The 24,746-nt window shown below is 46.5% G+C and overlaps 1 long non-coding RNA gene across 5 annotated transcripts; it reads right to left on the reverse strand.

The window, feature by feature from the left end:
* Positions 1–359: 359 nt before the first annotated feature.
* LOC120698935 lies at positions 360–16,436 on the reverse strand. 5 transcript variants are annotated; one of them, XR_005685113.1, is made up of 4 exons: positions 15,928–16,425; positions 14,354–15,078; positions 14,207–14,287; positions 360–1,773 (listed from the first exon to the last, which is right to left on the reverse strand). It is a non-coding gene; the product is annotated as an uncharacterized LOC120698935 (long non-coding RNA). The 5 variants fall into 5 exon arrangements; XR_005685112.1 differs by having other exon boundaries at positions 372–743; positions 1,480–1,773; positions 14,207–15,078; positions 15,928–16,435; XR_005685111.1 differs by having other exon boundaries at positions 361–1,773; positions 14,207–15,078; positions 15,928–16,424.
* Between the last annotated feature and the right edge of the window lie 8,310 nt (positions 16,437–24,746).

The following is a 24,746-nucleotide window of genomic DNA, read 5'->3' on the forward strand; positions in this document are numbered from 1 at the left end:
TGCAAATCATTGCTGATCACTAGTGCACAGCGATAGCTAGGATGTCGTCTGCCAGATCACTAACTTCTATCACATGTGTAGAAACTAATGGATGTGCTGGTTGAACTGCACGGACTCACCCACCAACTTCCCTCTGCCGTTGGCTTGAAGCAGCAAGGCCATTATATGTGGCCTCAACTCTTCTCAGCATATTTATCTTGTGCACAAGTACCGTGCATGCATCCAGCGGATATATATATATATATATATATATATATATATATATATATATATATATATATATATATATGCAGTAGGCATACTTCTTCTTCCTTAGCTATCTATGTGTGTACCTTTTATTCTACTATGTCAATCTAGCTCTTAGTAGATATATAACGTGAAAGTCGGTAGAAAGTGTAAACAAAGAAACATTGCAGGGAAGAAACAAGTACAGTGATGAGGAAATATGTGATTGCAACAAGGCAAGGATACAACACATTAGGAATAGGAGGCATCTGGAACTACAGCATCCCATAACCGTTCAATGGTGGATTCTTGTGTAAGCGTGATGCAGCCTGCAGGGTCGTTCAATGAGGTCGTGATTGCAACAAGGATTCTCGTGTTGCACCAGCATGGACGCCTCTCCACTGTGGCTGTCCATATGGCTTGATGTGATCTTCACGAATGTCGATCTCCCTTTTAACACCCCGCTCCAGCCAACCATGCCCTCTATGGAACAGCTGATTGGTGGCATCATAAAATGTCTTCAAGAATTCACGAGCAGCTTTAGACCTTATCCATTCAGCCAATGTTGGTGCAGTAATGAAACTTTTGTCTTGCTTTCCCAGTTCATCAAAAACAGTCTTAAATTGATATGCAGATTGAAGCATGAGATATATAGAGTTCCACCTTATATAGATGTCAAGGGTGGGCTGTTTCTCAAGTGATATTCCCATTTGTACAGCTAGTTCCTCAAAATTTTCTCTACGAGCTTGTGAACTCTTGATGTACTTCACACTCTCTCTAATATTGCTCATTATACCACTGATTTTTCTTAACCTATACTGAACTACCAGGTTAATGACATGCGCACCACAACGAACATGGAAAAGATTCCCATCACATGGTAGCATTTTCTTCAGTAGCAAATTAGCTCTCAACAAATCCATCATTGAATTGTTAACTTTGGCATTGTCTAAAGTTATACTAAAAGCTTATCCAATTCCATCATTGGAAGTTTTGAACAGCTCCCTTAACTTAAACTTTGCGTCTTCAAAGGCTTTCATGCAATCCAATTTAATAGTTGTCCTTGATACCATTTTGAATAACGGATTCAAAGAAGAAACAAATTCTCTAAATCCATCATACTCAACTAGAGAGAATGGTAGTTCATGTAGCACAATCATATGAACAAGTTCTTTACGTGCTAAATCTGAATCATAAACCCAATTTTCCAACAGATCAATATATTGTTAACAATAATAGAAATTGTAATCTTACCACATCGATTCAGAGGTATCGAGCTTCTAGGAGACCTTTGTGTTGTTGGTGTAGACAATTGCATTTGATTGATAATCCTGATAGTTGGAGAACTAACTGCATACTTTGCTCGCTTGGCCAGGTTAATTCTTGCCAAATCAGATGTGGAAACTCTAGTCCGTTTGTCTCTTGGAGAAATTCTGAGCAACGGCATAAGGACCTCCACCATCGGAGTCCTTGCTGACGGAGAACCACTAGAGAGGTAATCCTCATTTTCTGTAGGGTAGCCACAGGAGATCTCTCCATGAGCTCAGCCTAAAAGTTAGACAAACAATGGGCATAGTTAATTAGTTAAATGTATTCTGAAGCCACCTAACAAATGCTGCTAGCTCCTAATATAATGTAATTGATCTTTGAAAGTGATCGGGTGCTCTAGCCTAAGAGGGGGAGGGGGTGAATTAGGCACTCTAAAAACTTAGACCTATAGCTCCAACTAGTTTGCACAAAACTTAAACTAAAATATGCTATCTAGATGTGCAACTACGTTGTTCTAGTGTGAAAACCTTATCCCAAAAGAGTTTAGCAACCTATAACCTTTCCTATCAAGAAACTATTCTATGAAAGTAAAGGCACACAAATTGCTAGTATGAAATGCGGAAGCTTAAAGAGCGGGATAGGAGATAGCAAACTCTTGACGCGGGTGTTTATCCCGTGGTTTGGTTAGCCACAAAGGCACACCTACATCCACGTTGTTGTAGCACTCACTAAGAGTATTGCTACTCGGCCACCAAGTCTCTTCTGTGAACACAATCACGGTCACCTTGGCCCTGGGTTCCACTAAGGAGCTTCTCCACAGAGGATGGGGGTCTCCACGTCCCCCGCACAAGGATGTCGTCGCCGCTCCACACCAAGTCGGAGGGTCAATGACGTTGCCGGTGAGCTTCACGCTCCAAGGTGCCGGCGCACCAAGCTCTTGTTTTGGTTCACTAGAGAACCACAGCACAAAGGCTCAAGGCCTTACAATCACACTCACTAATAGCTAATCTAGCACTCACACTTTACAAAGCTAGTGCTATAAGCTAAGGATATGATCTATGAGCTCTTGTATGGCTTGGAGATGTTCTTGGATGTGTATGAGGTGTCTTGGGACTCCAGCAATCTTCAAATGGCCGGGGTGAGGCGTATATATAGGCCACCAAGTCTTGTAGCCGTTGCTCCAACGGTCAGCAGAATTCTGCGTATCACCGGTTGAACCAATGCCTCTGGCAGGGGTAGCGTCGGTTCATCCGATCACTCACAACCCAAAGTAGCCGTTGAGCTTCTGATAGCTGACGCAGTGATCACCGGTTGAACCGATGCTATGTACCGATGCATCACCGGTTCATCCGGTGCTTAAGAATCTTCTACTGGGTGCTGACGTCATTGCACCGATGCCATACTCCGATGCACCGTCGGTTAAACCGGTGCTGAAGAAACTTCTCCTGGGCACTTGACATCGTCTCTGGAACATAGGACGCCCAATGCACCGATGCCCTTTCTTGGACCGTCGGTTCAACCGGTGCCTATAGGCTGACTTGGCTTCGATTTCCTCCTGCACCAAACATCAAGGCGTCGGTTCTTCTGACAAGCGTCGGATGCACCGATGCTTAGGCATCGGTTCTTCCGGCGCTCCTGATCCGAAGAGCTTTCAGGGCGCTGCCCTGAGACCCGTGAGGGGCGGCTCCCCCTCGACCCCCATCTGCTAACCGGGTAGCGGAACCCCCGTAGGGGCGGCCCTCCGGTCCTTGCTACGCCTATATTTTCTTTCTCTTTGTCATTACTTGAACCTAAAAACCTGAGAGTGATCATCTTAACAATCATATTAGTCCAATTGTTGTGTTGTCATTCGATCACCAAAAACACTCGAAATGGCATAAATGGTGCCATGTTCGTTACAATCTTTCCTGTTTCTTGTAACTACCAGAAACAAATTGTTCCCCCATGTGAGCGGTAACTTCTATAATGCAAGTACCAGAGGTTTCAGGCAGAGGACTAGACTAAATCAGAACCAGAACTGAACTCTCAGGCTCTCAGCAGATGGCAATGACAGAACGCATCATTCTTTCTGACTGAACAGTGCATCTTTTGTTAGGTGGCTCTTCATAAGCATAAATGAATCATATTTTAACAATTACCGTGAATCATCTTTGAGGCCCAGTAGTTAAACCTCCATCGTAAATGAGCAACAAATGCAGAGAGTAGTAACTGAAATTATCTTGCCTATGTTAATTTAGGCTAATGTATTCATCTAAAACAAAAACTGGTAGAGTATGAGCAGAATACGAGAATACAAGCAACATGGACAAATCTGAGAGGAAGTTAGAAGGGAACTAGAATCACCTACGGATGACGATGTAGGGACCTCACAGCAGCCTAGATCGGGGAATGATGTTCTAGGGTTGGGAGAAGAGCTGACGCTTGCATCGGCAGCCGGCACTGAGGTGGCTGCCACCATCCTCCACCATGGCAGCCGCCGCCGCCGAGCTCGAGGGCATGGCCGCGGGCGCAGGCCCGGCCATCGTGGTCTGGGACGGGGAGGAGGGGCTGGACCCAGGGCCGGCCCTGACTTTTTGGTGGCCCGGTGCGTAAAATAATGGAGGCCCCCATTAACCATAAAAATATAAAAAGTCAAATTGGCAATCGGCATGACAAGCAGGTGGCGAATCAACGATCTGTAGACAGCGGCGGCATCTCATGAAGATGTCAAGGAGGCACTGAAGTGTGTCAGCGCGCGGCTTTATTCCTCCAACTGGATAGAGATATCACGTCCAACAATACAGGTTACAAAATTTATGAGGGGATCATGGGTCTATTTGGATACATAGGGATAATAGTTATCCCTCACCTTTTAGCTCCAAATTATCCCACCTGTTTGGATGCATGAGGGATAATTTTGAGCTAAAGTGGATTATTCCTCCCAAAATCCTTAGCCCCTCAAAGAAGTGATCATGGGGCTAATTTTGTATGAACCCCATAAAAAATGTAAGTATGCGCACACACAACCTACCTAGACATGGGAATGAGAGAGAGAGAGGGTGGGCATGAGCCCATAGATCCAAACAACCTACCTTAGGCTAATGCTTAGCCTACCAATTTAATACTAAACATTAGCTCTCAAAATTAGCCCTGGGCTAATGTTCTAAACAGAGCCCATGCCACATACTTAGATGATTCGAGTCTCTTTCAACACCTAAATGAGCTAGCTTATGAGCACATGTGTTACTTATGACTTGACATGCCTCTTTTTTCGAAAGGGAAGATATATTAATCAGCAGCACAGTACATCCCCCCCACATTACAAACAGACCCCTGGAAAAAGCAAGAATTACAAGTAAGTCGCTAAGGCTACTGTGCTTCTTCCCCAACTCCAGGTTCCTGTTCGTCTCCTCCGCCACCTCGTCGATCCACCACCTCCCATCTCGGCAAGGAACTCCAAGCATTGGTAGAGCCGCAAAACACAACGCCCAGTCCACAACCAAGCGCATCAACACCATTGAACGCCCACCGGTAGTCACCTTGACAAAATAGGAGTGGAACAAATCCGCCATCGCTGGCCAAACGACCAACGACCCGAAGAGAAGTCCACCGTCACCGGAGAACCCAGCAACTCGGACAAGCCAAGCACCCAAGGGGATGCCCCAAAGACCCACCCTTTGGCAAAACAGCAAGAGGTAGGAACTCACCATCCACACCGCATCTCTGACCGGAGGGACACCCAGTACAACAGCAACTCCGGAGAAACGCAGAGGAAACAAAATCCTCCCGGCCAAAGCTCCCCAGATCCCAGGAAGCTCGTCATCGCCACCTAAGGACCTGGATCTGGCACCCCCGTCGGAGAGAGAGAAGCCACCCAAACCGACAAAGGAGCCCACACCGAAACTCGATCGGGGATCCTCGTCGCCTTGTCATCATCGATCCCCCAATTTTCTGGTGCGGTCACACTGTCCGCACCCCCTCAGGGCCGGCCCTGGCTGGACCTGGCATCCACGGCCGCCGTGCTCGTGGCCGACCTGCCTACGGCCGCTGTGCCCCTGGCTGACTTGCTCGCGGCCACCGCCAAGCTCACGGGCGTGAGCGTGGGTGTGGCAGTCGTGCTCTGGAACGGCAAGGAGGGGTCGGACATGGCGTCTCTGGCCGCCACTCTACGAGCCGATCTGCTCGCGGCCGCCACGCCGCCACCGCCGTATTAGGTCCAGGAGGTTTCGATCTCATCATGGGTTACCCGACAGACCCTTTGGCACCACTAGACACTAAATTTATTTGGGCTGGCCCAATGAGTATTTACACCAATCTTTAAATTTGGGTGGTGGGTCATTAGGTCAACTGAAGCGTCCCCTCATAAGAGAAGACTTAAATGTGTTACAAACATCAGTCCCAGGAGGCTGATGACACATTTATTACATCAGATGGTTCATTACCGTACAACTTCTATGTGGTAGTGAGCAGAGAAGCGCCACTATTGCGAGGATTACAATCCACACACACAATGATATTAAATATAAAAAGAGGGTCATCAGAGTCTTGCGCCATGCGGTATCTCCTGCGGGTGACCCTAATCCACAGGCAAGGCTGGGTGCAGGACGGTACCCCTACTCAACGTCGTCCGGTACAAAGTCTGGATCTTCTTCTGTAAAAATAGAGAATGGGGTGAGTACAAACATACTCAGCAAGTCCAACCACACCCACGGAGGGGGTATAAACAGAATATCATGCACATGGTAAATCAAGGATAAGGCTAGGGTTTGGTTTGCGGAAAGCAATATTTTATGCAGGGGTTCATTTGAAAGAAAGCATTTCTAAAACCAGTTTTCTTATACCGAGTAACACGAAGGGTTGATCCACACAGGATCCAAGTTTTAGACTGCTACCGGACTCCTCATCCGCCGTAGCACACGGCACAACTGCCGGACACATTTCCAAAACAACTCACGCCAACCCATCCCACAATAAACACTAGTTATGTGACCACACCGTAACTCGCCCAGTACCGTGGGCACGGCTATTCAAATAGATTCTTAACTCTGCAGAGGTGTGCAACTTTAACCACAAGCGGGGTACCGCAACTCGATCACCTTAGTGTCGGTGCAGATCCCAACAAAGTCATTACCCACCTTAGATAGACCTGACTAGCCACCACGGGATGCACCAAGGGGTCATTGACCTATCACAGAGGTTTTAACCGGGGCATAAGTCACACAGAGCTAATCCCTTCTCCTTGATCACCCGTTGCTCTCAGCTCTCCTGATGGCTATCAGACTAACTAGTGGGGTTTATGCTAACCCGTTGCCCATACAACGGTCGAGTGGTTTGCACGATAGTGGAGTTAGGTGAGATGACACACCAACTCGGTCCTTAGTGGTGACAAGATGGATATCTCCCTTCCTTGCTTAACCACACTGGTACAAGCACACCAAACGGCAAATCACACAGAAATGTCATCCATCCCGTCTAGACTTATCTTTCGAAAATCCACTTTTATCCCTTCCCACACACTCACACATTTTCCTTTATAAAACTGATTGTATTGAATTTAAAGTCTTAAGCGTAGCGTTCTAGCAGTAATTAACGTCCAAACAAAACACATTCAGACATTAATCTAGGTGGTCAAGGAATGGTTATAGAAAATCAAGGGGTGGCTATCCAACCATGTTTTCAGCAGGCAGAACATATGCAATTTTATAAAACAGGCCAATGGGTTGTGTTTATAAAAACTTAGGACAAAACATGCATCAAAGGATGGGATTGAACTTGCCGTCTTCGAAGCCTTCGGGGAGGTCCTGTCCTTCGGGCTCGGGGTCACGGAACTGGTCCTCGTTCGCTTGCTCACAGAATTGCTCGTCGACGGGCTCTCCTTCGTTCACACCGTGGTATACGACGCATACAAACAAACACACAATCAAGAAAAAGAAATAAAAGCTTTATCGTTGAGCTCGATTCAGAAATAATTAAGATATGGAGATAGGAGTGATATTTTTTGGTGGTTTCTTAATGGCACGTCCCAAAACTATATTAGAAAAGGCATGGCAAAGTTTCGGGTCGATCGGAGTTGTTTTGGCGCATGAAATGATAAGTTAACGGGTTAATTAGGGGTCCGAGGGCTCTTTTGCGAATTGTTTTTGGAATGGAAGGGACTTGGTTGTAATTTCTGAAAAGGTTTGGGTTATTCGGGAAAAGGGTAGGGTCCTATTTATAATTAAGTTTATACAATGGAGGATTTGTTTGTAAATCTAATAAAGGACATGGCTTTATTTGCAAAACCCCAAAGGGTGGAAGGGTTCTTGACTAAATAGAATAGAGGGGAGGGGGTTTTGTGATAATATGCCCCCCTTCTTCCTCCTCCCTCCCGGACAGAACAGGGGAGGGGGATCGGGCGTCGGCGGCGACGATTCCGGCGGCCAGGGGCTCGGGGGTGGCTCCGGAGTGAGGGGAAAGGAAGAGGGGAGCCCGCGAGGTCGATCCCTGGCCGTAGCTCGGGCGGAGGCAGGCCAGGTCGGCCTGGCCGCGACGGCGTGCGGCAGCGGGCGGCGGCGGCTTTGGGCCGGCGACTCGGAGTCACGGCGGCGGGCAAGGGAAGGGGAAAAAGGAGAGGGAGCCTCAGGGGTGCCACTTCCTACCTTGGCTCGGGCTGAGGAGCAGTGGGGATGGGAGCTCCGCGGTGGCCAGCTTCGGTGTGTGCGGCGGCGGAGCGGTGGCGAAGGGAAGATGGCGTGTGGTGGCCGAGTGGCTCGTGGAGCTTGGGAGCGACCCCGGGGTCCTATTTAAAGGCGAGCTAAGGCGGTGGAGTGGGCGGGGCGGGTTGGTGCCGTCCGGCGAGCGGTGCGGCGAGCTTTTAATGGTGCTCGGCGTGCGCATCGAGGGCGTGCGCATCGAGGGTGGCGTCGACGCAACATCTCGGCAGTGGCATGGTGCAGGAGGGAGGCGAGCACGTGGAGGGCCCCAAGGGCGCTATGTTTGTCGCGAGGCGGCGGCGCTGTGTGGCCGGCGGCGAGAGCGGGTGTGGTGCGCGGCCGCGTGCGCGCGAGCGGCGCTGCGCAGCAGCGGCTTGCGCGGCGAGCGGCGCGGCACACGAGCGAGGGAGAGCGCGCGTGGGGTCGGCCGGGCGCGGGCGCGCGCGAGCGCGGGCAGGCGGCCGCGGCTCGGCGCGCCGAGCGCCGCGTGCGTGTGCCCATGGGGCAGGCGGCCGGGCGGAGCGTCGCGGCGTGCGCGCGCGTGTGGGGGCGAAAGCGGGGGTGCGCGCCGCGTGCGGGAGGAAGGCGGCCGGCTGGGCAGCGTGCTCGGCGCGTGGCCGGGCCGGTGCGCGCGGCTTGGGGCGCCGCGGTGCGCGAGCGTGCGCGCGCATGAGCACGCGTGGGCGTGCGGTGCTTGGCCAGGGGAGGTGTGCGCGGGAGGGGGCAGCGAGCGGCGTAGTGGCGAGCTGCAGCGCGTGGGCGAGCGTGCGGGCGGCCCCGGGCTGGGGAGCGTGGCTGAGGCGTGGCGCACGGGCAGGCAAGCAGGGGGCCGGGGTAGGCCGGCCGAGCCTCTGGGGAAACCTCTGGGGAAATTAGGGTTTAGAATTAATTGAGCTCAACGATGAAAAAGAGTTTTAAAAAATTTTAACGTGTGATTTATTTAGTGAATTTTTCGGGTCGTTACATCAACCCATAGGAACCTGCATCCTGACTAGTGCCAGGTCCAAGTGGCGAGCAATGAGCAGCCAGCAGATCAACAACACACTAGTAGAAATGTTTTAATCTGTGATGGATTACTCATGACAGTTTCAAAATCCATCACTAATTCTATGTAATCTCTAACGATTATCGGTTTTCTATCATGGATTTACAAATAGGGGGCGTTAGGCGCATAATATAGTGATAGTTTATCGAATTGGTCACAAACCTGCCTATAACCTAGTGATGTTTAAAAACGAAATAGCAAAAGTAAATAAATAAAAATAGGCACACACGGGACTTGAACCTGAGATCTACCAAGTAGCCTTCCATACATGCTTATCGTTGAGCTATGTAAGGAACTTGGCCCATTAGACTATTATTTTATGATTTTTGGTGATTGTGTGACAACATAATTAATGGAACTAACAAATTTATTAAGAGAATCTATCTAGGTCCCAAAGATGAAGTAAAAAGTCCTAGCAAAGCAGAACACGAAATAAGAACTCAAAGAAATACAGAATTAGACGAGTTTGGTATAAAACAGCAGCACCGGTTAATATGGTGACCAGCCATCGGTCAAACCAATGGTCATCGGTTAAACCTACGCTCAAACTTTGGTTAAATGAGATGGTATTCAGCAGAATTTTATAGAGCAGTTCACAAGCTTTCCATAGAGTACAAGATTATCGAAATCGAAGTTCGGAGTAAAAAGTTATGACCAAAATACGAAGCACCTTGAAGCTGATTTCTATAATCACCAGTTAAACTAATGCTAATAAAAAAAGACATCTGTGCAATGCACTATACTATTGTCCAGAGAGCATGTTTTTGGTTCCAGAAAGTTTTTTTAGCACCGGCTAAACCGATGCTATCACCGGATAAACCGTGTTACCATATATATTTCAGCTGTAGAACTTGTTAGAAAGGGCCAACAGCTAGTTCAAGCTATTAGTGACCGGTTAAACCGATGACGAGACACCGGTTAAACCAACACTTATGCATAAATGCTCCCAACGGCTGTAAACGGCTACTTTTAGTTTGTGGGCAATATGTATGGCATCCCCTGACCATTTTGGAGTTATTGGAGTTTCTAGAAATCACACCCACACCCAAAAACACCTCCAAGCCATCCAAAAGCTTAGTGATCAAATCTTTAGTCCTTAGCACATCTTTGAGAGTGTTAGTGCTAGATTTAGCTCTTAAATGAGTGAGAAAGCAAGATGTTACTGCCTTGTGTGTGGTTCTAAGAGTGAACCAATATTGTATCTTGGTGCGTGGTTCTAAGAGTGAACCAACATTGTATCTCGGTGCGCCAGCCCCTTGGAGGATTGGTGGCTCGCCGGAAAGTCAACGACTCTCCGGCTTGATGTGGAGCGGCATCGACAATTTTGTGCGGGAGATGTGGAGACCTCCATCCTTCGTGGGCAAGCTCCTCAGTGGAAAATAGGATAAAGATGATTGTGGTTGTGTCCGTGGAAGAGACTTGATTGCCAGGAAGCAATATTCTTTGTGATTGATAACAACGTGGATGTAGATGTACTTTTGTGGCTAACTGAACTACGGGATAAATCCTCGTGTCGAGAGTTTGCTTCTTCCCATCCTCTCTTTACGTTTCCGCATTTCATATTGCAACTTGTGTGCCTTTGCTTTATTAGAGTAGTATCTTGCGAGGATTGACTATAGGTTGCAAAACTCTTTTGGGATGAGAGTTTCATATTAGTTGAATCATAGTTGCACATCTATATAACTTGTTTTAGATTAAATTCATGTGCAAACTAAGGAGGCAAAATTTTCTAGTATCATAAAAGGAACCAAGGTTTTTATCCAATGCTATGTAGGGAATTTTCTCATTAATTATTTACCAACTGAAAAATATCTGGACATGTTCTTTTCCCCGACGGGCGATGGTACTGTAGATATTTAGATATTTCCTAATGAGTATGCAGTTTAGTTACGCTCAAGGCTGTTCAGTGGTACTTTATGAAACGCAATTCCCATCCATGCATATTAATTACTCGCACACTCCCGACTCTCAAGAATATGCATCAATGCGGAAGATGTGTACCACCACTTCAAGGCATGAGTATGCATGGCTATTGATCGAGGAGCATCAATGCTTCAAATTAAAGTGCAGGAGCACATAGTGCACCACCACCGCAATCTCCCATTGTTTAAGGCTTGAATCATGCAGGACCTGTTTCTCATAATAAGAGACACATTATATCCGTACCCATCCCATGTCTACCATCTCATAGTCTCTCTTCTGCTTCATGAGACCTCCTTTGCTCCTATATATACGAAGCTTCTCATACTAGATGAAGCTGGAAGCACAACAGCGATCTAGGGAACAGGAGGCATCAAGGACAATCCCGTGTAGTGAGGAACTATCAAGCTGTGGGCCAAGGTCTGATACAACCCAAGACGAGTACTCAATTGAAATACTAGATTGAACACACAAGAAAATTTGTTGACTCAGTTGAAATATTGCCAAATGTACATAGTTGAGTGTGATTGTTTAGACTGCATTTAAAACATGTATAGGATGGCTATAAACTTTATACATTAATTATATATATATATTTAGGAATTCCTTATTATTCTTTGCTTAGTAAATCTCTAGCAGATCATAATAACTAAGTCATATAGTTGTCTCCCTCTCAACAAGCTTTCTTTGAAACAATAGTTCACCCTATCAGGATGGTAAAAAACAATAACTGGAGATGTATCTATTTGGGTTGGAGCTAAATTTTGAACTGTTAGTAGTTCAAATGCAAATACAATGTTTCAGAAGTAACTGTCGCTTTAAAATCATGCTTCCTGGTCATTGTAGAAGTGCTGCATTTGCATCAGCCTATGATATGCAGAGTTCCATGACTTATGGTTGTCATTCAATTATCAAGGTGAACAGACCTTCACTATACTCGACTTAGCGTTATATCGAGCCATGTACAATTTTTCAAAACTAGCTGTCACTAAGAGTATATGGAAAAGTTGTATATCTAATAGTCATTTATCTATTTTGTCCCAATAGCTTGATTGATGGCATTCTGATATGTATGTATACGATGGACATCAAACTGAAATATTGTACCTACTGAATTTGATGTGAGCATGTATTGATATGTAATATAATATTTTTTACTATTACTACTGGATTTCCTGACGGCTATACCTGTCATTTACTGATGGTTAATTAACTGCCAGACATTCATCCTAGAGCAACCCCTAGCCAACAACAACAATCAGGAAAACCCATCAGGAAAAAAATACCATCGGCTATCCGTTAGGAAAGGTGGATCTTTCACCACGTGGTCCTATCGGCTAATTCTTCCTGTTGGTTGACCGTAAGGAATTTCTTGTTTCCTGGTAGTGAGTACTCCTCCATCCTAAAATGTGATATTTTGATTTGTCCTAAATATCAAATTGTTATAAATTTGGCCAAATTTATAGATAAAAGAGATAATATTTTGAATGTCAAATGAGAATAGTTAGATCTATTATAAAATATAATTTATTTATTTCATGTGCTACTTTGATTTAAAACAAAATAAGACGAGTGGTCAAACTTACTGTCAAAAAAATCAAACAACCTATAATTTAAAACGGAGAGAGTAGTATTCAATCGTAGTTGTGTAGCCCCAAATTGACACCGGCCAGCAGCTGTAAAATTAAGCTAAGATCATATTTAGATCTGAGTGCTAATGGATGAAAGTGCTAAACTTTAGCACTAGTCCATCCAAATGAAGGTGCTAATGAAATGAGCTAAACTTTGGCTAAGACTCAAAAATTTTGAGTGCTAATATGTGCTAATTAAAATGTAGGAGTAGCACTCAACTTTAGCCCATCCAAACAGCCCTGAGTCTGTATGCGTACGCAATGCGAAACTACCAGTCGTTCGGATGATCGGCTGGTTGAGCATGACGCGCGCCCCAGAAAAACCAATCTGCTGCATTTGGCAAATTAAAGAGATGTAGGAGCTAGGAGCTGGGTCAGTGCCTGTTTGTGTTGCACACATCTACTCGAGATGGAGTGAATGCCATGCTGGTTTACACAAAAACATACTCTATTTATTACTCACACTCTTGACTCTCCACCATGCATACCAAACAAGAGAAAGAGCGTGTGCATGAATAATGATCTATGGTGTGTTAATGGAGATCAAAATGCAGAAGCAGCAGTGCATGTCCACCCCACTTATGATGAACCTACCGGCTACCGCTGTTTAAGGCTTGGAGCATGACGGGCTTCTTATAAGAGACATTGCCTCGCCCATGTCTACTCTCATCGGTAGTCTTCCTCCAGCGACCTCCTCCTATTTAATTGTTACTATCAGGTTCCATTCTCATGTGTGAAATTTCTAGTTAAACAGATTATTAACACTCTAAATCCATACATATACAAATTAAAGAGCAATAGGAACAGCCGAACAACCAAATTGGGAAGATGGAGGCAGGATGCAATGTGCTCGGAATAGTAGGCATCTGGAACTAGATCACTTTCAGTACCACGATTACTCGGAGGAAGACCATTTAAGATGGTGGAACTTGGGCTTGTCTAGAGAAGATCGGCCGAACCCCTTGTGGAATTTGGATGTGTTTCGCAGCGCAGTTCAATCCGTTGAAGCGCATCAATCCCACAAATCGCGGCGGCCGCCGCACTCAAATAGCTCCATCTAGGCGATGCCATGATGGGATGCGCAGGCTTGGTGCCATTTAGCCAGCGTGGTGCTGGGGAATCATCTCTGCTTCTCAATTCAGTCAATTGTATCCTATAACTAGTAGGGTGTACGTGCGGCACGCACGTGTTTAAGAAACAACATTGCAAAAAAAAATAACTACACTAAATTTTAGTTGCAACAAATATTTTTATGAAACTATATATATGGTGAAAATAAGCAATGAGATCTCAATTTTGATGAAAATAGACAAAATACTCAAAATATCAAAAAAATATATAATTGTAGAATATATTGTGATTACTTGGAAATAGCTTACTGGTTAACAGTCCATGTCTTAAAGTATACAGATCACATTTAACCATATTTTCTTTTACAAACTTACCTTATGATGTGTCTCCTGGCTGAGATGAAATGCCTTTTTTACAAATGTGCCTTTAAACTCTGGAACCATATCAGGGTTTACCTGTGATGAAAACAATACTTCAGTACAAAGTCCACTAGTCCAGGCAAGAGATAGTAACAACAATACCTCAGTACAAAGACCAGGCAAGCTCAGTCAAACAATGTCACTATAATGTTGACAGATGAGTCAGGCATTGCTCCCTGATTACTTGAAATTTCTTTCCTAATACTCAATGCACTTGACTTGAGTACAGTTTCTTTTCTTCAGACATGATCTAGCACCACTTTCTTCAAAAGTAATCAGAGTGAAACAAATGTTAGTGGTTGCTAAGATCTGTACATGTATTGTAGTAAAAGAGGACATGTTACAGACAACACGTGTGAAATACCAAGCAAATTTCCACAGTAGCATGAAACAGAATAATATTGTTTAACAAAGTAAGTACTATGCTCCAGCAATTAAACATAATGGAATGCAAATGGAATGCCAAGCTTGAAATGTAGAGGAGAGGAGGAAATGGAATTGCTTAGAGCTATTTTCTAAGAAAAAAATTCTCTAAGTACTATCTGCGTCAATTAAATTCTAAGAAAAATACACACAGGTTTTTTTTTGAAAGAAAATACACACCGGTTAGGATGCAGCAAATAAGACATACTTGCCTTCTGCACTTGCAGGAACCAACCCATGTCCTTGAAATTCCGCTCCTGCACCCCCATTTGAACTTCCCACCTCCTCCTCTTTCCCCACCGCAGCACTGGAGCTCTCTAATTGCGCAATATACTTGAAGCTGCCATCATAGTTGGAACATCCGGATCATTTCTGAAGCATGAGACGTGCCACAATCTCCATTCCTAAACGCTCAAAGAAAAAAGAGAGAATAGGCCCGAATTATTCCAAGAAAAAAATGCCCAATGAGGAATAGATTGGCTAGGTAGATAACATTCATCAGGTGATGAGCAAAACTGCAGTTCTTAGATGTGAGAACGATCTGGACACATTAATCACTACAGTATAGGGGCTCACAAATCGACAGTCAGCAAAGACAACAAAAATGGGAGACTGGAACCCAGATTCAACCACCAAAATGCAAAATTAAACAAATCCAACAACGTAAGAGATCAAGGTACTGCTATAATGAAGGTTTAGCTGCACCCAATACACGCGCCCAGGTAGAATCGAGTGGTTGTAGCGTCGTACCTTGGCTGGAGCTGCCCTCCAACTCCGAGGCCCGAAGCCGAATGGGGGCCGGAGAGAGAGAGAGAGAGAGAGAGAGAGAGAGAGAGAGAGAGAGAGAGAGAGAGAGAGAGAGGAGGAAGGAGGCGGAGGACATAGGTGGGGCGGGATAGAGGAGACGCCAAGCCCGACGGCTCCGGGGAGGACGCGGACGCGGACGAGGACGGGGTCCTCAGTGGCAGCACCGGAGCCGTCGGGGCCCTCGCCTGCGGCGGCCAGGGTTGGCGCCGCCGACGAAGATGGGTGGATCAGTGCATGTGATTCCATGGCCACTGACGGGGAGAGCCCGAGAGTGGGAGAGAGGGGCGTGTGCGGGACCCGCCGCTGGTGCCGGCCTCCTCCGTGAAGACGCCGCCAGGTACGCCGTACGCGGCCCTCCGATCCCCCATCCTCCCCTTTCTTGCGCCGATTGGTTTCGTTCGGCTCATCAGCAATTATGGGTGAACGCGCGTTCCTTGTGAACTCACCAGGGTTGATGAAGAAGGCGGCGCAAGTCGATCTATGCGATCCCGTCTCCGATCCGCATCGAGACGAGCCCGATGCACGCCTCATCTCCGCGCTCCCATCGCCATCCCGCTTGAGCCCAGCTAGGCGTCGTCCGGCGTCCCCGGCCGCGGCGCTCCCACCCCCGACGAGCGCCAAATCCCCGCGGGAGGAGAGCATGCAAGGTGGGCCGCGCCAAGGAGCGGCGCTCGGCTGGCGCCTGTGAGAGGCCGCGCGAGGCTCGCTCGGAGGCCGCCCCGTGCCAAGCGGCCGCCGCCGAGAGGATGGATGGGGTCTGCGGAGGAGGCCGATGGGGCGACGAGCGCCAGGCCTGGATCACGCATTCTCGGGCGGGATTGACTCGCGATTACCCCGGGTGGGATGCAGGCGAAGAGGGCGTACGTGATCAGCGGGGTGGGGTGGGTATCGCGGCGGGTAAGCGGAGAGGCGCCGTGAGAAAAAAAAAACGTCCGGAGAGGCAGAAACATCGTGGAATCGGTGGTTTTGCCATGCGGGGGTTTTGGTCGAGCCTGGTTCAACTAAGAAGTTCAATTGAACTAATACCATATCTTTTCAGCTATTATTCTTGATGCTTGGTGCAGTGCTTGTGCGCCATCAAGGCAACGACGATTGGCAGTGGCCATGTCGGCTCCACCACGATCCTCCTCTCACGCTATGCCAGAATTGGTCAGGCGAAGCAAGTGGTGAATTAATGGAGCTCCTATATGAAATTTGCATTAGCTTGAATGCGGATTAATGCTGCCACTGTGCCACATCAGGCTCCAATTCAAGCTAAGCAGTAAGCACCGTCCCATCGTTTGAACAACACGTGAACTCAACCATTCTTTTCATGGTCCTAATTAAAAAGACCATTCTTTTTTCTTGGAACAAAGTTGGCAGACTCATCAAAATCATGGCATGATGGTAAGATTGACAAACATATCTAGAATGACTTGCAGATTACTGAGAGAGAATGAGCTACGACAACCATGTGTAAACAGTGCACAAACTCCCACCGGCAGCCAGTTATGAGTTATATCTCTCTCTGTTCCAAAATGTTAAATCTGTTTAGCTTCGTCCAAAGTCAATATTTTTAAAGTTTGATCAAGTTTATAAAAAAAATATTGTCTGAGATATCTGTGATGACATAACGCTGCATTTGACGATATTTGTGATGAATGCTGCCTCCGACTTATGATGAATGTGCTGCAATACTGCCTGTGCAAAATCATGTGAAATCATATTTGTCCAGTCTGTTTGTAGCATTGGCTTGTTGACAACCGAGTGTGCAAATGGGGGTGCCAAGGTCCATTCACCATCCACTTCTACAAATAGCCATGTCTACATGTGGGAATTGTTGTCGACTCGGAATAATCTACATATAGAAAGGGTTCTAAACCGGTGGTACATGTTGGTGTGCTGGTTCTCTGCTAGTGCTATATATATCTCGTTAGTGTAGCTGTATATCCTTAGCTTGTGCAAAATAGTAGGTAGACCAAAGCATATAGAGTTTCTGAAAAGAGTACAAATAGGCCCAAACCAACTCAATGAATGAGAGAGAAACAGAAGCCAAGGCAGCGGGAAACTACACCCATTGGGTGTCATTGGAAGGTGCTTTCACAAGCAGTCAGTGTGCTGGGAATGAGAGTCGTGAACTGTGTCCAATCCAAGGGTGTGTACAGTAGAACAACTGTACCGTTGCGTGCTCCAGCCAAGCTTGCTTGCGCATCAGGGTGCATTTATTTTCGTTGTATTGCCTGCACCTCTAGAGAAGTGGAGTCGCACAGCGGCTCAGCAGCCGGACCCAGTTGGCTGGGGCGATGCCTCTGGGACTCTCGGATACTTCTCCATGCGCCCCTGAACCATCAAATGAGGCAGCGCAGCGATCAGGGCCTTGATGCCCTCTTAATATTTAATAAATCTAATAAAACTCTATGGTCCAATATTGCATATTAAATGGTTTAGTATAACTGAAGGTTGACTCAACTTAAATGATTGGTTTTGGGCCGGTTAATTTGAGAAGTTAAGAAAAGGACAGCAGGCCGCTCCTGCTTGGAGGCGGCGCTGTTTCCTGGAAGTCTTGCAAGCAGACTATCTTAACGAAGTCTACAATGGAAGCAGAACTGACAACATTGGATACCGCTGGCGCTGAAGCTGAGTGACTTCGTGAACTTCTTATGGATTTACCAGTTGTTGAGAAACCTATACCGGCTATTTCTATGAACTGTGACAATCAAACTGTGATAACAAAGGTGAACAGTTCTAAGGATAACATGAAGTCCACAAGGCATGTTAAAAGGCGCCTCAAGACTGTCAGAAAATTGAGAAACTCCGGAGTAATATCATTGGACTATATCCATACATCTAATAATCTGGTAGATCAGTTTACTAAGGGTCTATCACGTTGCGTGATAAAGGTGCATCGAGGGAGTTGGGCTTGAGACCCACTTGAAGTCATTACATAGTGGTAACCTGTCCTTTGTGATTGGAGATCCCGTGAATTAGGATAACGATACAAGCTAATGGATGACTGAGGGAGAGATTCCTTAGAATGAAGTCTAGCTCATTTGAGATGCACCGTCTCTCCAATACTGTAAGGGAGGTTGATTAATTTCTTAATGTGTTCCGAGTGGCTTTGTATAGCAGGGATGTTGTCCTACAGGACATCCTAAAAGGAACACACCTATATGAGTTCGATTGCTAGTCACAATCTATGAGATGTGGGTAATCTCTAGATACTAATGAAAAGGCCAGAAAGTGTGACTTATAAGCTTCAAACAGAGGGAATGCTCTTTGTAGCCTAGTATCAGTTAAGGATTCTAGCAAAACTCATCTCACACAAAACTATTAATTTAAGGCTTTGTCCATTGATCAGTTGTGGCTGAGTGTAGCTATTTTTCTAGATGGATGTTCAACTTAACAGTCTCCATTGAAACACTGGTATATAAAAGGATTGTGGTTCTGAGATCCTTTTGCATTGTACCCTAGAGTTTGGTGGGGATTGTTAGATATAATATGGGCTTGGCCCATTAATATTTAATAAATCTAATAAAACTCTATGGTCCAATATTGCACATTAAATGGTTTAGTACTATACGGAATATTAACCGAAGGTTGACTCAACTTAAATGATTGGTCTTAGAATGGTTAATTTGGGAAGATAAGAAAAGGATAGCAGGCTGTCAGACGTGCGCGCCGCCGCCGCCCGGCCCTTGGGCGTGGCAGGCGGGCATGGCTTTATTTTGTCACTTACTCACCTTGAGTTGGAAGTTACCAAAATTAGTGGCAATCAAAGGCTTGATTACAGGAGTTTCCTGTCTTCTCCGCTCCCGTCCCCTCCTCTACCGGCGCTGGGAGGCTCGTGGCGTTCCTCCCTTCTTTGATATTCTTTGATATAAGTCGAAGAGGGCCCCTTCAGTTAATTCTGCTTGCAATCACCACAATCCACTGTCTTCTCCGCTCCCGTCATCCCCTCCTCTACCGGTGCTGGGAGGCTCGTGGCGTTCCGCAGCGCAACTCCTCGCTTTCCTCCCTTCTTTGATATAAGTCGAAGAGGGCTCCTTCAGTTAATTCTGCTTGCAATCACCACAATCCAGTAGCACTTTGATTTCTTCCCGTTCTGTCTCCTGCGCGTACATGAGATGGAAGAGTAGGCCTCCGGAACGTCTCCGTCCGCTGGGTTCACCTGCTCGGGTGAGGACGGCAATCACGTTTTTGGGGAGTCTGTCTATAGTATAATCAACATGTTTTTCTTGAGAAATATCACATGTCATGTCTTGCTGTTTGGCGCTGGAATATTTTTTCATGATGATGTTGGTGACGTATTATTTGGACAAGCACATATATGATATCATGCAATTCTTGCTTGCATCATTTTTATGGAATAAATTAAACATGAATTTGCCTAAATTTCTAACAGCCTATCAACTGTAATGTAACTGCACGAACAAGTAATTTATAGTTATTATCACTAGTACAAAAATTATTTTCCGAGACAGTAAAAAACTATTAACCGATGCGGGCAACCCCAACTGTCGTGGTTCTAGGAGGAGGGCCACAGCCGGGTGGCGTAGTGCACCCGCCTAACCCCTGAGGGTGGTTACCCGGGGAAGTGCAAGCGATTCCTCAGATCTACTCATGAAGCAAGCACTCAAGAACACTCGAGGATTTAGAGTGGTTCGAGCCGCCGGAGCGTAATAACCTACGTCCACTGAGAGTTGTATAGCTCTTGTGTTTGTGGATGAGTCTACCCTCTTTCGACTTGAGTTCTTCTCTAACGGGCGTCTCCCTTTTATAGCGCAAGGGAGGCGCGTACACAGGTGTTGGACCCCGACAGGTGAGCCCAACGAGGATGTATAGTATACCACGAAAAAGACAATAGCAGTGCTTTGTGAATCTCTTGCCGGATATGCTTTATCGCCCTGTAGACTCTCTGACCGAGGGGGGTCTTCACCTGTCCCATCGGCGAGGTGCCCGTTGAGGCGGTGTAGGTTGCGGCATAGACTGTTGGGTCTACCGCGTAGGCGTTATGATACTCCGTCGCCGAGCTGTCGTGTCTAACTAGCATTGCAGACTGACGCGCGTGCGCGTGGGTGGCGCCAGCGGCTGCTCTGTGCGCCTTGGTAACGCGCGATCAATAGTACAGCCTGGCAAAAGTCACCTCAGGCTCTGCTGTGGCAGAGCGCACTTAACGCCTCCCGCATTGAATGCGGTGGGTGGGCGAATCTTCCCGAGGAAGCCTCGCAGCCACGCGCGTGCCTGCGCCTGCGGATATGTGGTGGCTCCGGACCCCCCAGGCGGGGTGTCTGTTCCCTCCTCGCTGAGGGGTCCGGATAGTATATGGGGGTCCGGGACCCCGTGGGGGTCCGGGGCCCCCGGCTGTTTTGGATGAGTGCTCCCTTCTCCGGGACACGTGGCGTCACCGGACCCTTCCCTAGCAAGGGACGGGTTCGGGGCCGCTGACCGGGTGAGAAAGGCTTCGAACCGCGAGGGCATGGCTGCTCAGGCCGTCAGCGCGTAGTCAAGGATAACTACGAGACTCTCGCCTAGACACAGGAACACCTCTAGGACACGTGGTGACACCGGACACGTCCCCGAGCGGGAAGCGAGTTCGGGACCATTGGTCTGGTGAGATGGAGCCGGACCCCAGGGGTCCAGCTGCTCAGCCCCTTAGGGCGTAGTTACGGATAACTACGCGAGTCTTGACACAGCAAGAGGGGGTACCGAGGCGGGCAACCCCAACTGTCTCGGACCTACCGCCACGGTAAATGACTTATTTACCGAGGCGGTTTTGCTGCCTGCCTCGGTTAATCGAATAAAGAAACTAAAAAAAAAGAATAGCACGCGCGAGCCCATCTGAGTCCGCCGAGCCCATCACGCCGTCGCTGCTGGATTTGGTGGCACCCGCGTCGCTGGAGACCGGATCCGCCGCCGGGGGCCGCGCGCCGGGCCCCGCTGGTCGGATCTGCCGCCGCGGGCCGTGTGCCGAGCCCCCATGGCCGGATCCGCCGCCGGGGGTCGTGTGCCAAGCCCCCATGGCCAGATCAGCCGTGCCCGGCCCCTGATCCACGTCGGGAGGGAAGAAGGGATGGAGGGAGGAGCCGCCGCCGCCATGGGGAGGTCCGGCCGCCGCCGGAGGAGGGCCCCGGCCCCGCGCGTCACCGCCACCAGAGTAGGGGGACAGGCCCCGCACGGCCGCGCGCCGTCGCTGGAGTAGGGGGCCAGGCCCTGCGCGGCCGTCGCCAAAGGAGGGTCCGGCCCCGTGCGGCCATCGTGGGGAGGTCCGGCCGCCGCCGGAAGAGGGCCCGGCCTCGCGCACCGTCGCCGCCGGAAGAGTGCTTGAGGGAGGAGGAGGAGTGCGTGCGCCGGCCTAGAGAGAGAGGGAGAGAGACTGAGAGAAACCCTAAGCCCTCTAGCTATTTATACTCAGAGAGACTAATTGGGTCTGAGTGGGATGTGGGGTGGGCCTAATTTTTTGGAGGCGGATGACTTACATATGTCTGCCTCCTTAAATGATTAATGAAGGCGGTTATTTATAACCGCCTCGGTTAATAAGGCAACCGCCTTGTGTAATCTATTTTGCGAGGCCGTTTTCCAAACCGCCTCGGTTAATAAAAAATAATCGTCTCGGTTAATCTGAGGCATTAACCGAGACGGTTAAAAGCCCAGTCCGCCTCCGAGGCAATTTTGAAGTGCCTCGCAAAATAGAATTTTGTAGTAGACCAAGTTTACTATAGTTAGCACTCTCTCTGTTTTAAACTATAGTTTACTTTATCTTTGACTTGAATAAAATTCATCTAATTTTGATTAAGTTTATTTAAATATAGACCAAGTTATATTTTAGTTTATCTATTGAACCTAGTTTAATATTGTAGATAGTTATAGATTTTTTCATAAACTTGATCAAACATAGAGAAGTTTAATTTAGAACAAAACTGAAAATGGCTTATAGTTTGGAATGAGGGGATTAGGGAAATAGAATAATTCTATTTATACAACATAATTCATGAATTTGAATACATTTTAACACTTTATGAGTAAATATACGTTAACTTGTTTACATCACAATCATAACTAATGTGCTGGTAAGCCTAGCTTCAATCTTAGTGCTAGTCATTTGGGTCAACACCACGACATGCTGCTCATCATAAAAGCATCGAATTTTGTTTTTGGAAAGGATAGCAGCTCTCTTTATACATAGACAAATATATATACACGTATATCTGATCAGCCTTTGGGGCAAACTCTCTGATTTAAATAAGGAGAAGAGATTAGTTAGGGAAGATGTGACCGGTGGTACTATTTTATAGACTTAAATTTTTGAAACATCTAAATTTGGCTAGATCTAATTTTTTTTCTCTAATGATAGATGTGGGTAACTAAGATATAGATATAGGATCTAAATTAGGTTGGATATAATTTTTCTATAATGGCATATGTGAGTGATTAAGATATAGAGATAGGGGTTATTTTAGGCTAATTCTTTATGGTGGCATTGGTGGGTAAGTTTTTAGAAACAATGTAAATCCAACGGTTATTATTATCAATGATAATTACCATATATTGATTGACAGATATTTTGGTTTTTTAGAGAATTTTCTCTTTTTCTAGTGCGTCCACCTAGGTGATTGCACATGGAGACTTTAAAAGGAACCTCCAAAATAACATGGTTTTAAATAGCGGGCTATGGCAAATAGCGGCCTATTTTTTTCGGAGACTATAAGGCTATAGCGGGCTATGTCAAATAGCGGTTTATTATTAAATCATAAAAAATACAAGTAATAGATGCACAAAAATATTGTAATTAGCGAATTTCATAAACATAACCATATTTCTAGAGCTACGGGAATATTACTTAAGTTGATAATACAATAAAATTCATACAATCAAATATTCAGTTGTCCAAAAGACCAAAACAGTAACATTAAGCTAAGGATAAGGCTATAGCGGTGCTATAGCTACGCCATTTAGCGCAGCTATAGCCCAATTTAGTGGCCATAGCTGCCATAGCGGCACAAATACAAATAGCGTAGCGGGAACCCTCTAAAAAGGTTATAGCGGGGCTATAGCCGGCTATTTAAAACCATGCCAAATAATAATAGTAAGATGTTAAGGCATCATAATAGCATGATGGATAGATGATCACATCCACAAATGATTTGGTTCTTCCAAGGAAATTCACCATTATAATGACTTTTGCGGTCTTGCTCGACAAAGCTAACATGCCAAATTATGGACAAGTGCAAACCCTGGAAAGCCAAACATCTGCGAGCTGGGAGCGCTTCGTTTTGACCAACTCTTCTTTGAGTAGCATGCCGACTTACATGATGGGTATGTTCCTCCTTCATGAAGGGACTCACAAACAGATGGACGCAATAAGGAGCCAAAATTTTGATGAGGAGATAGCGAGAAGTCCAAATATCATATGGTCAAGTGGGAGAATGTTTGTTTTTAGTGAGAAGCTCAAATATCATATGGTCCTGTGGGATAATGTTTGTTTACCAACAGATTTTGGGGGGTTAATCATTATTAACACAAGGCACATGAATGATGCTCTCCTTCTGAAATGGGTTTGGAGGATCTACCAGAATTCAATAGAGGACATCTGTTGTCAGCTACTCAGAGAGAAATACTTGAGAAATAAATCACTTATGATGTGTATGGGGTGTGTGAGATCACAGTTTTGGAGGGGGGGGGGGGGTAAACAAAATCAAACATAATTTCAATTGGGGGCCTTTTCACGGTCAATAGTGGTAGGGACATCAGATTCTGGGATGATGTGTGGGTGTTGGATATTCCTCTCAGACTAGCATACTCAGCTCTATGATATCTGCCTTAACAAGTCATGCTTGGTGAGTGAGTGCTATGTTGATGGAGAGTAGAAAATAGATTTCAGAAGATCACTAAATGCATCAACTCTGCTGAAATGGGAAGAGCTAATGAACCTTTTGGAGGGAATCCAGCTGAATAACACAGCAGATGGGGTCAGATGGGCTTTGGAGAAATCAGGCAAATACTCCACCAAATCCATGTACAGGTGTGATCAACAAACGAGTGCAGAGAATTTGGAGCAGCAAGCTACCAATGAAGCTAAAATCTTCCTATGGCAGGTCTGTAGTAACAAGCTCCAAACTGGGGTGGAACTGAAAAAGAGAAATTGGAAATACAGCCACCTTTGTGGGATTTTGTGGGTGCCCAGAAACGGTGGAACACATCTGTTTTACCTGTGTTCTTGCAAAGTTTACCTGGGTCTATTTCAAGGAAGCCTTGGGGTGGGAAAGAGTACTGAGAAATCTGCAAGACT

The sequence above is a fragment of the Panicum virgatum genome, chromosome 3K (genome assembly GCF_016808335.1).
Source record: "Panicum virgatum strain AP13 chromosome 3K, P.virgatum_v5, whole genome shotgun sequence".
Taxonomy (NCBI): Eukaryota; Viridiplantae; Streptophyta; class Magnoliopsida; order Poales; family Poaceae; genus Panicum; species Panicum virgatum.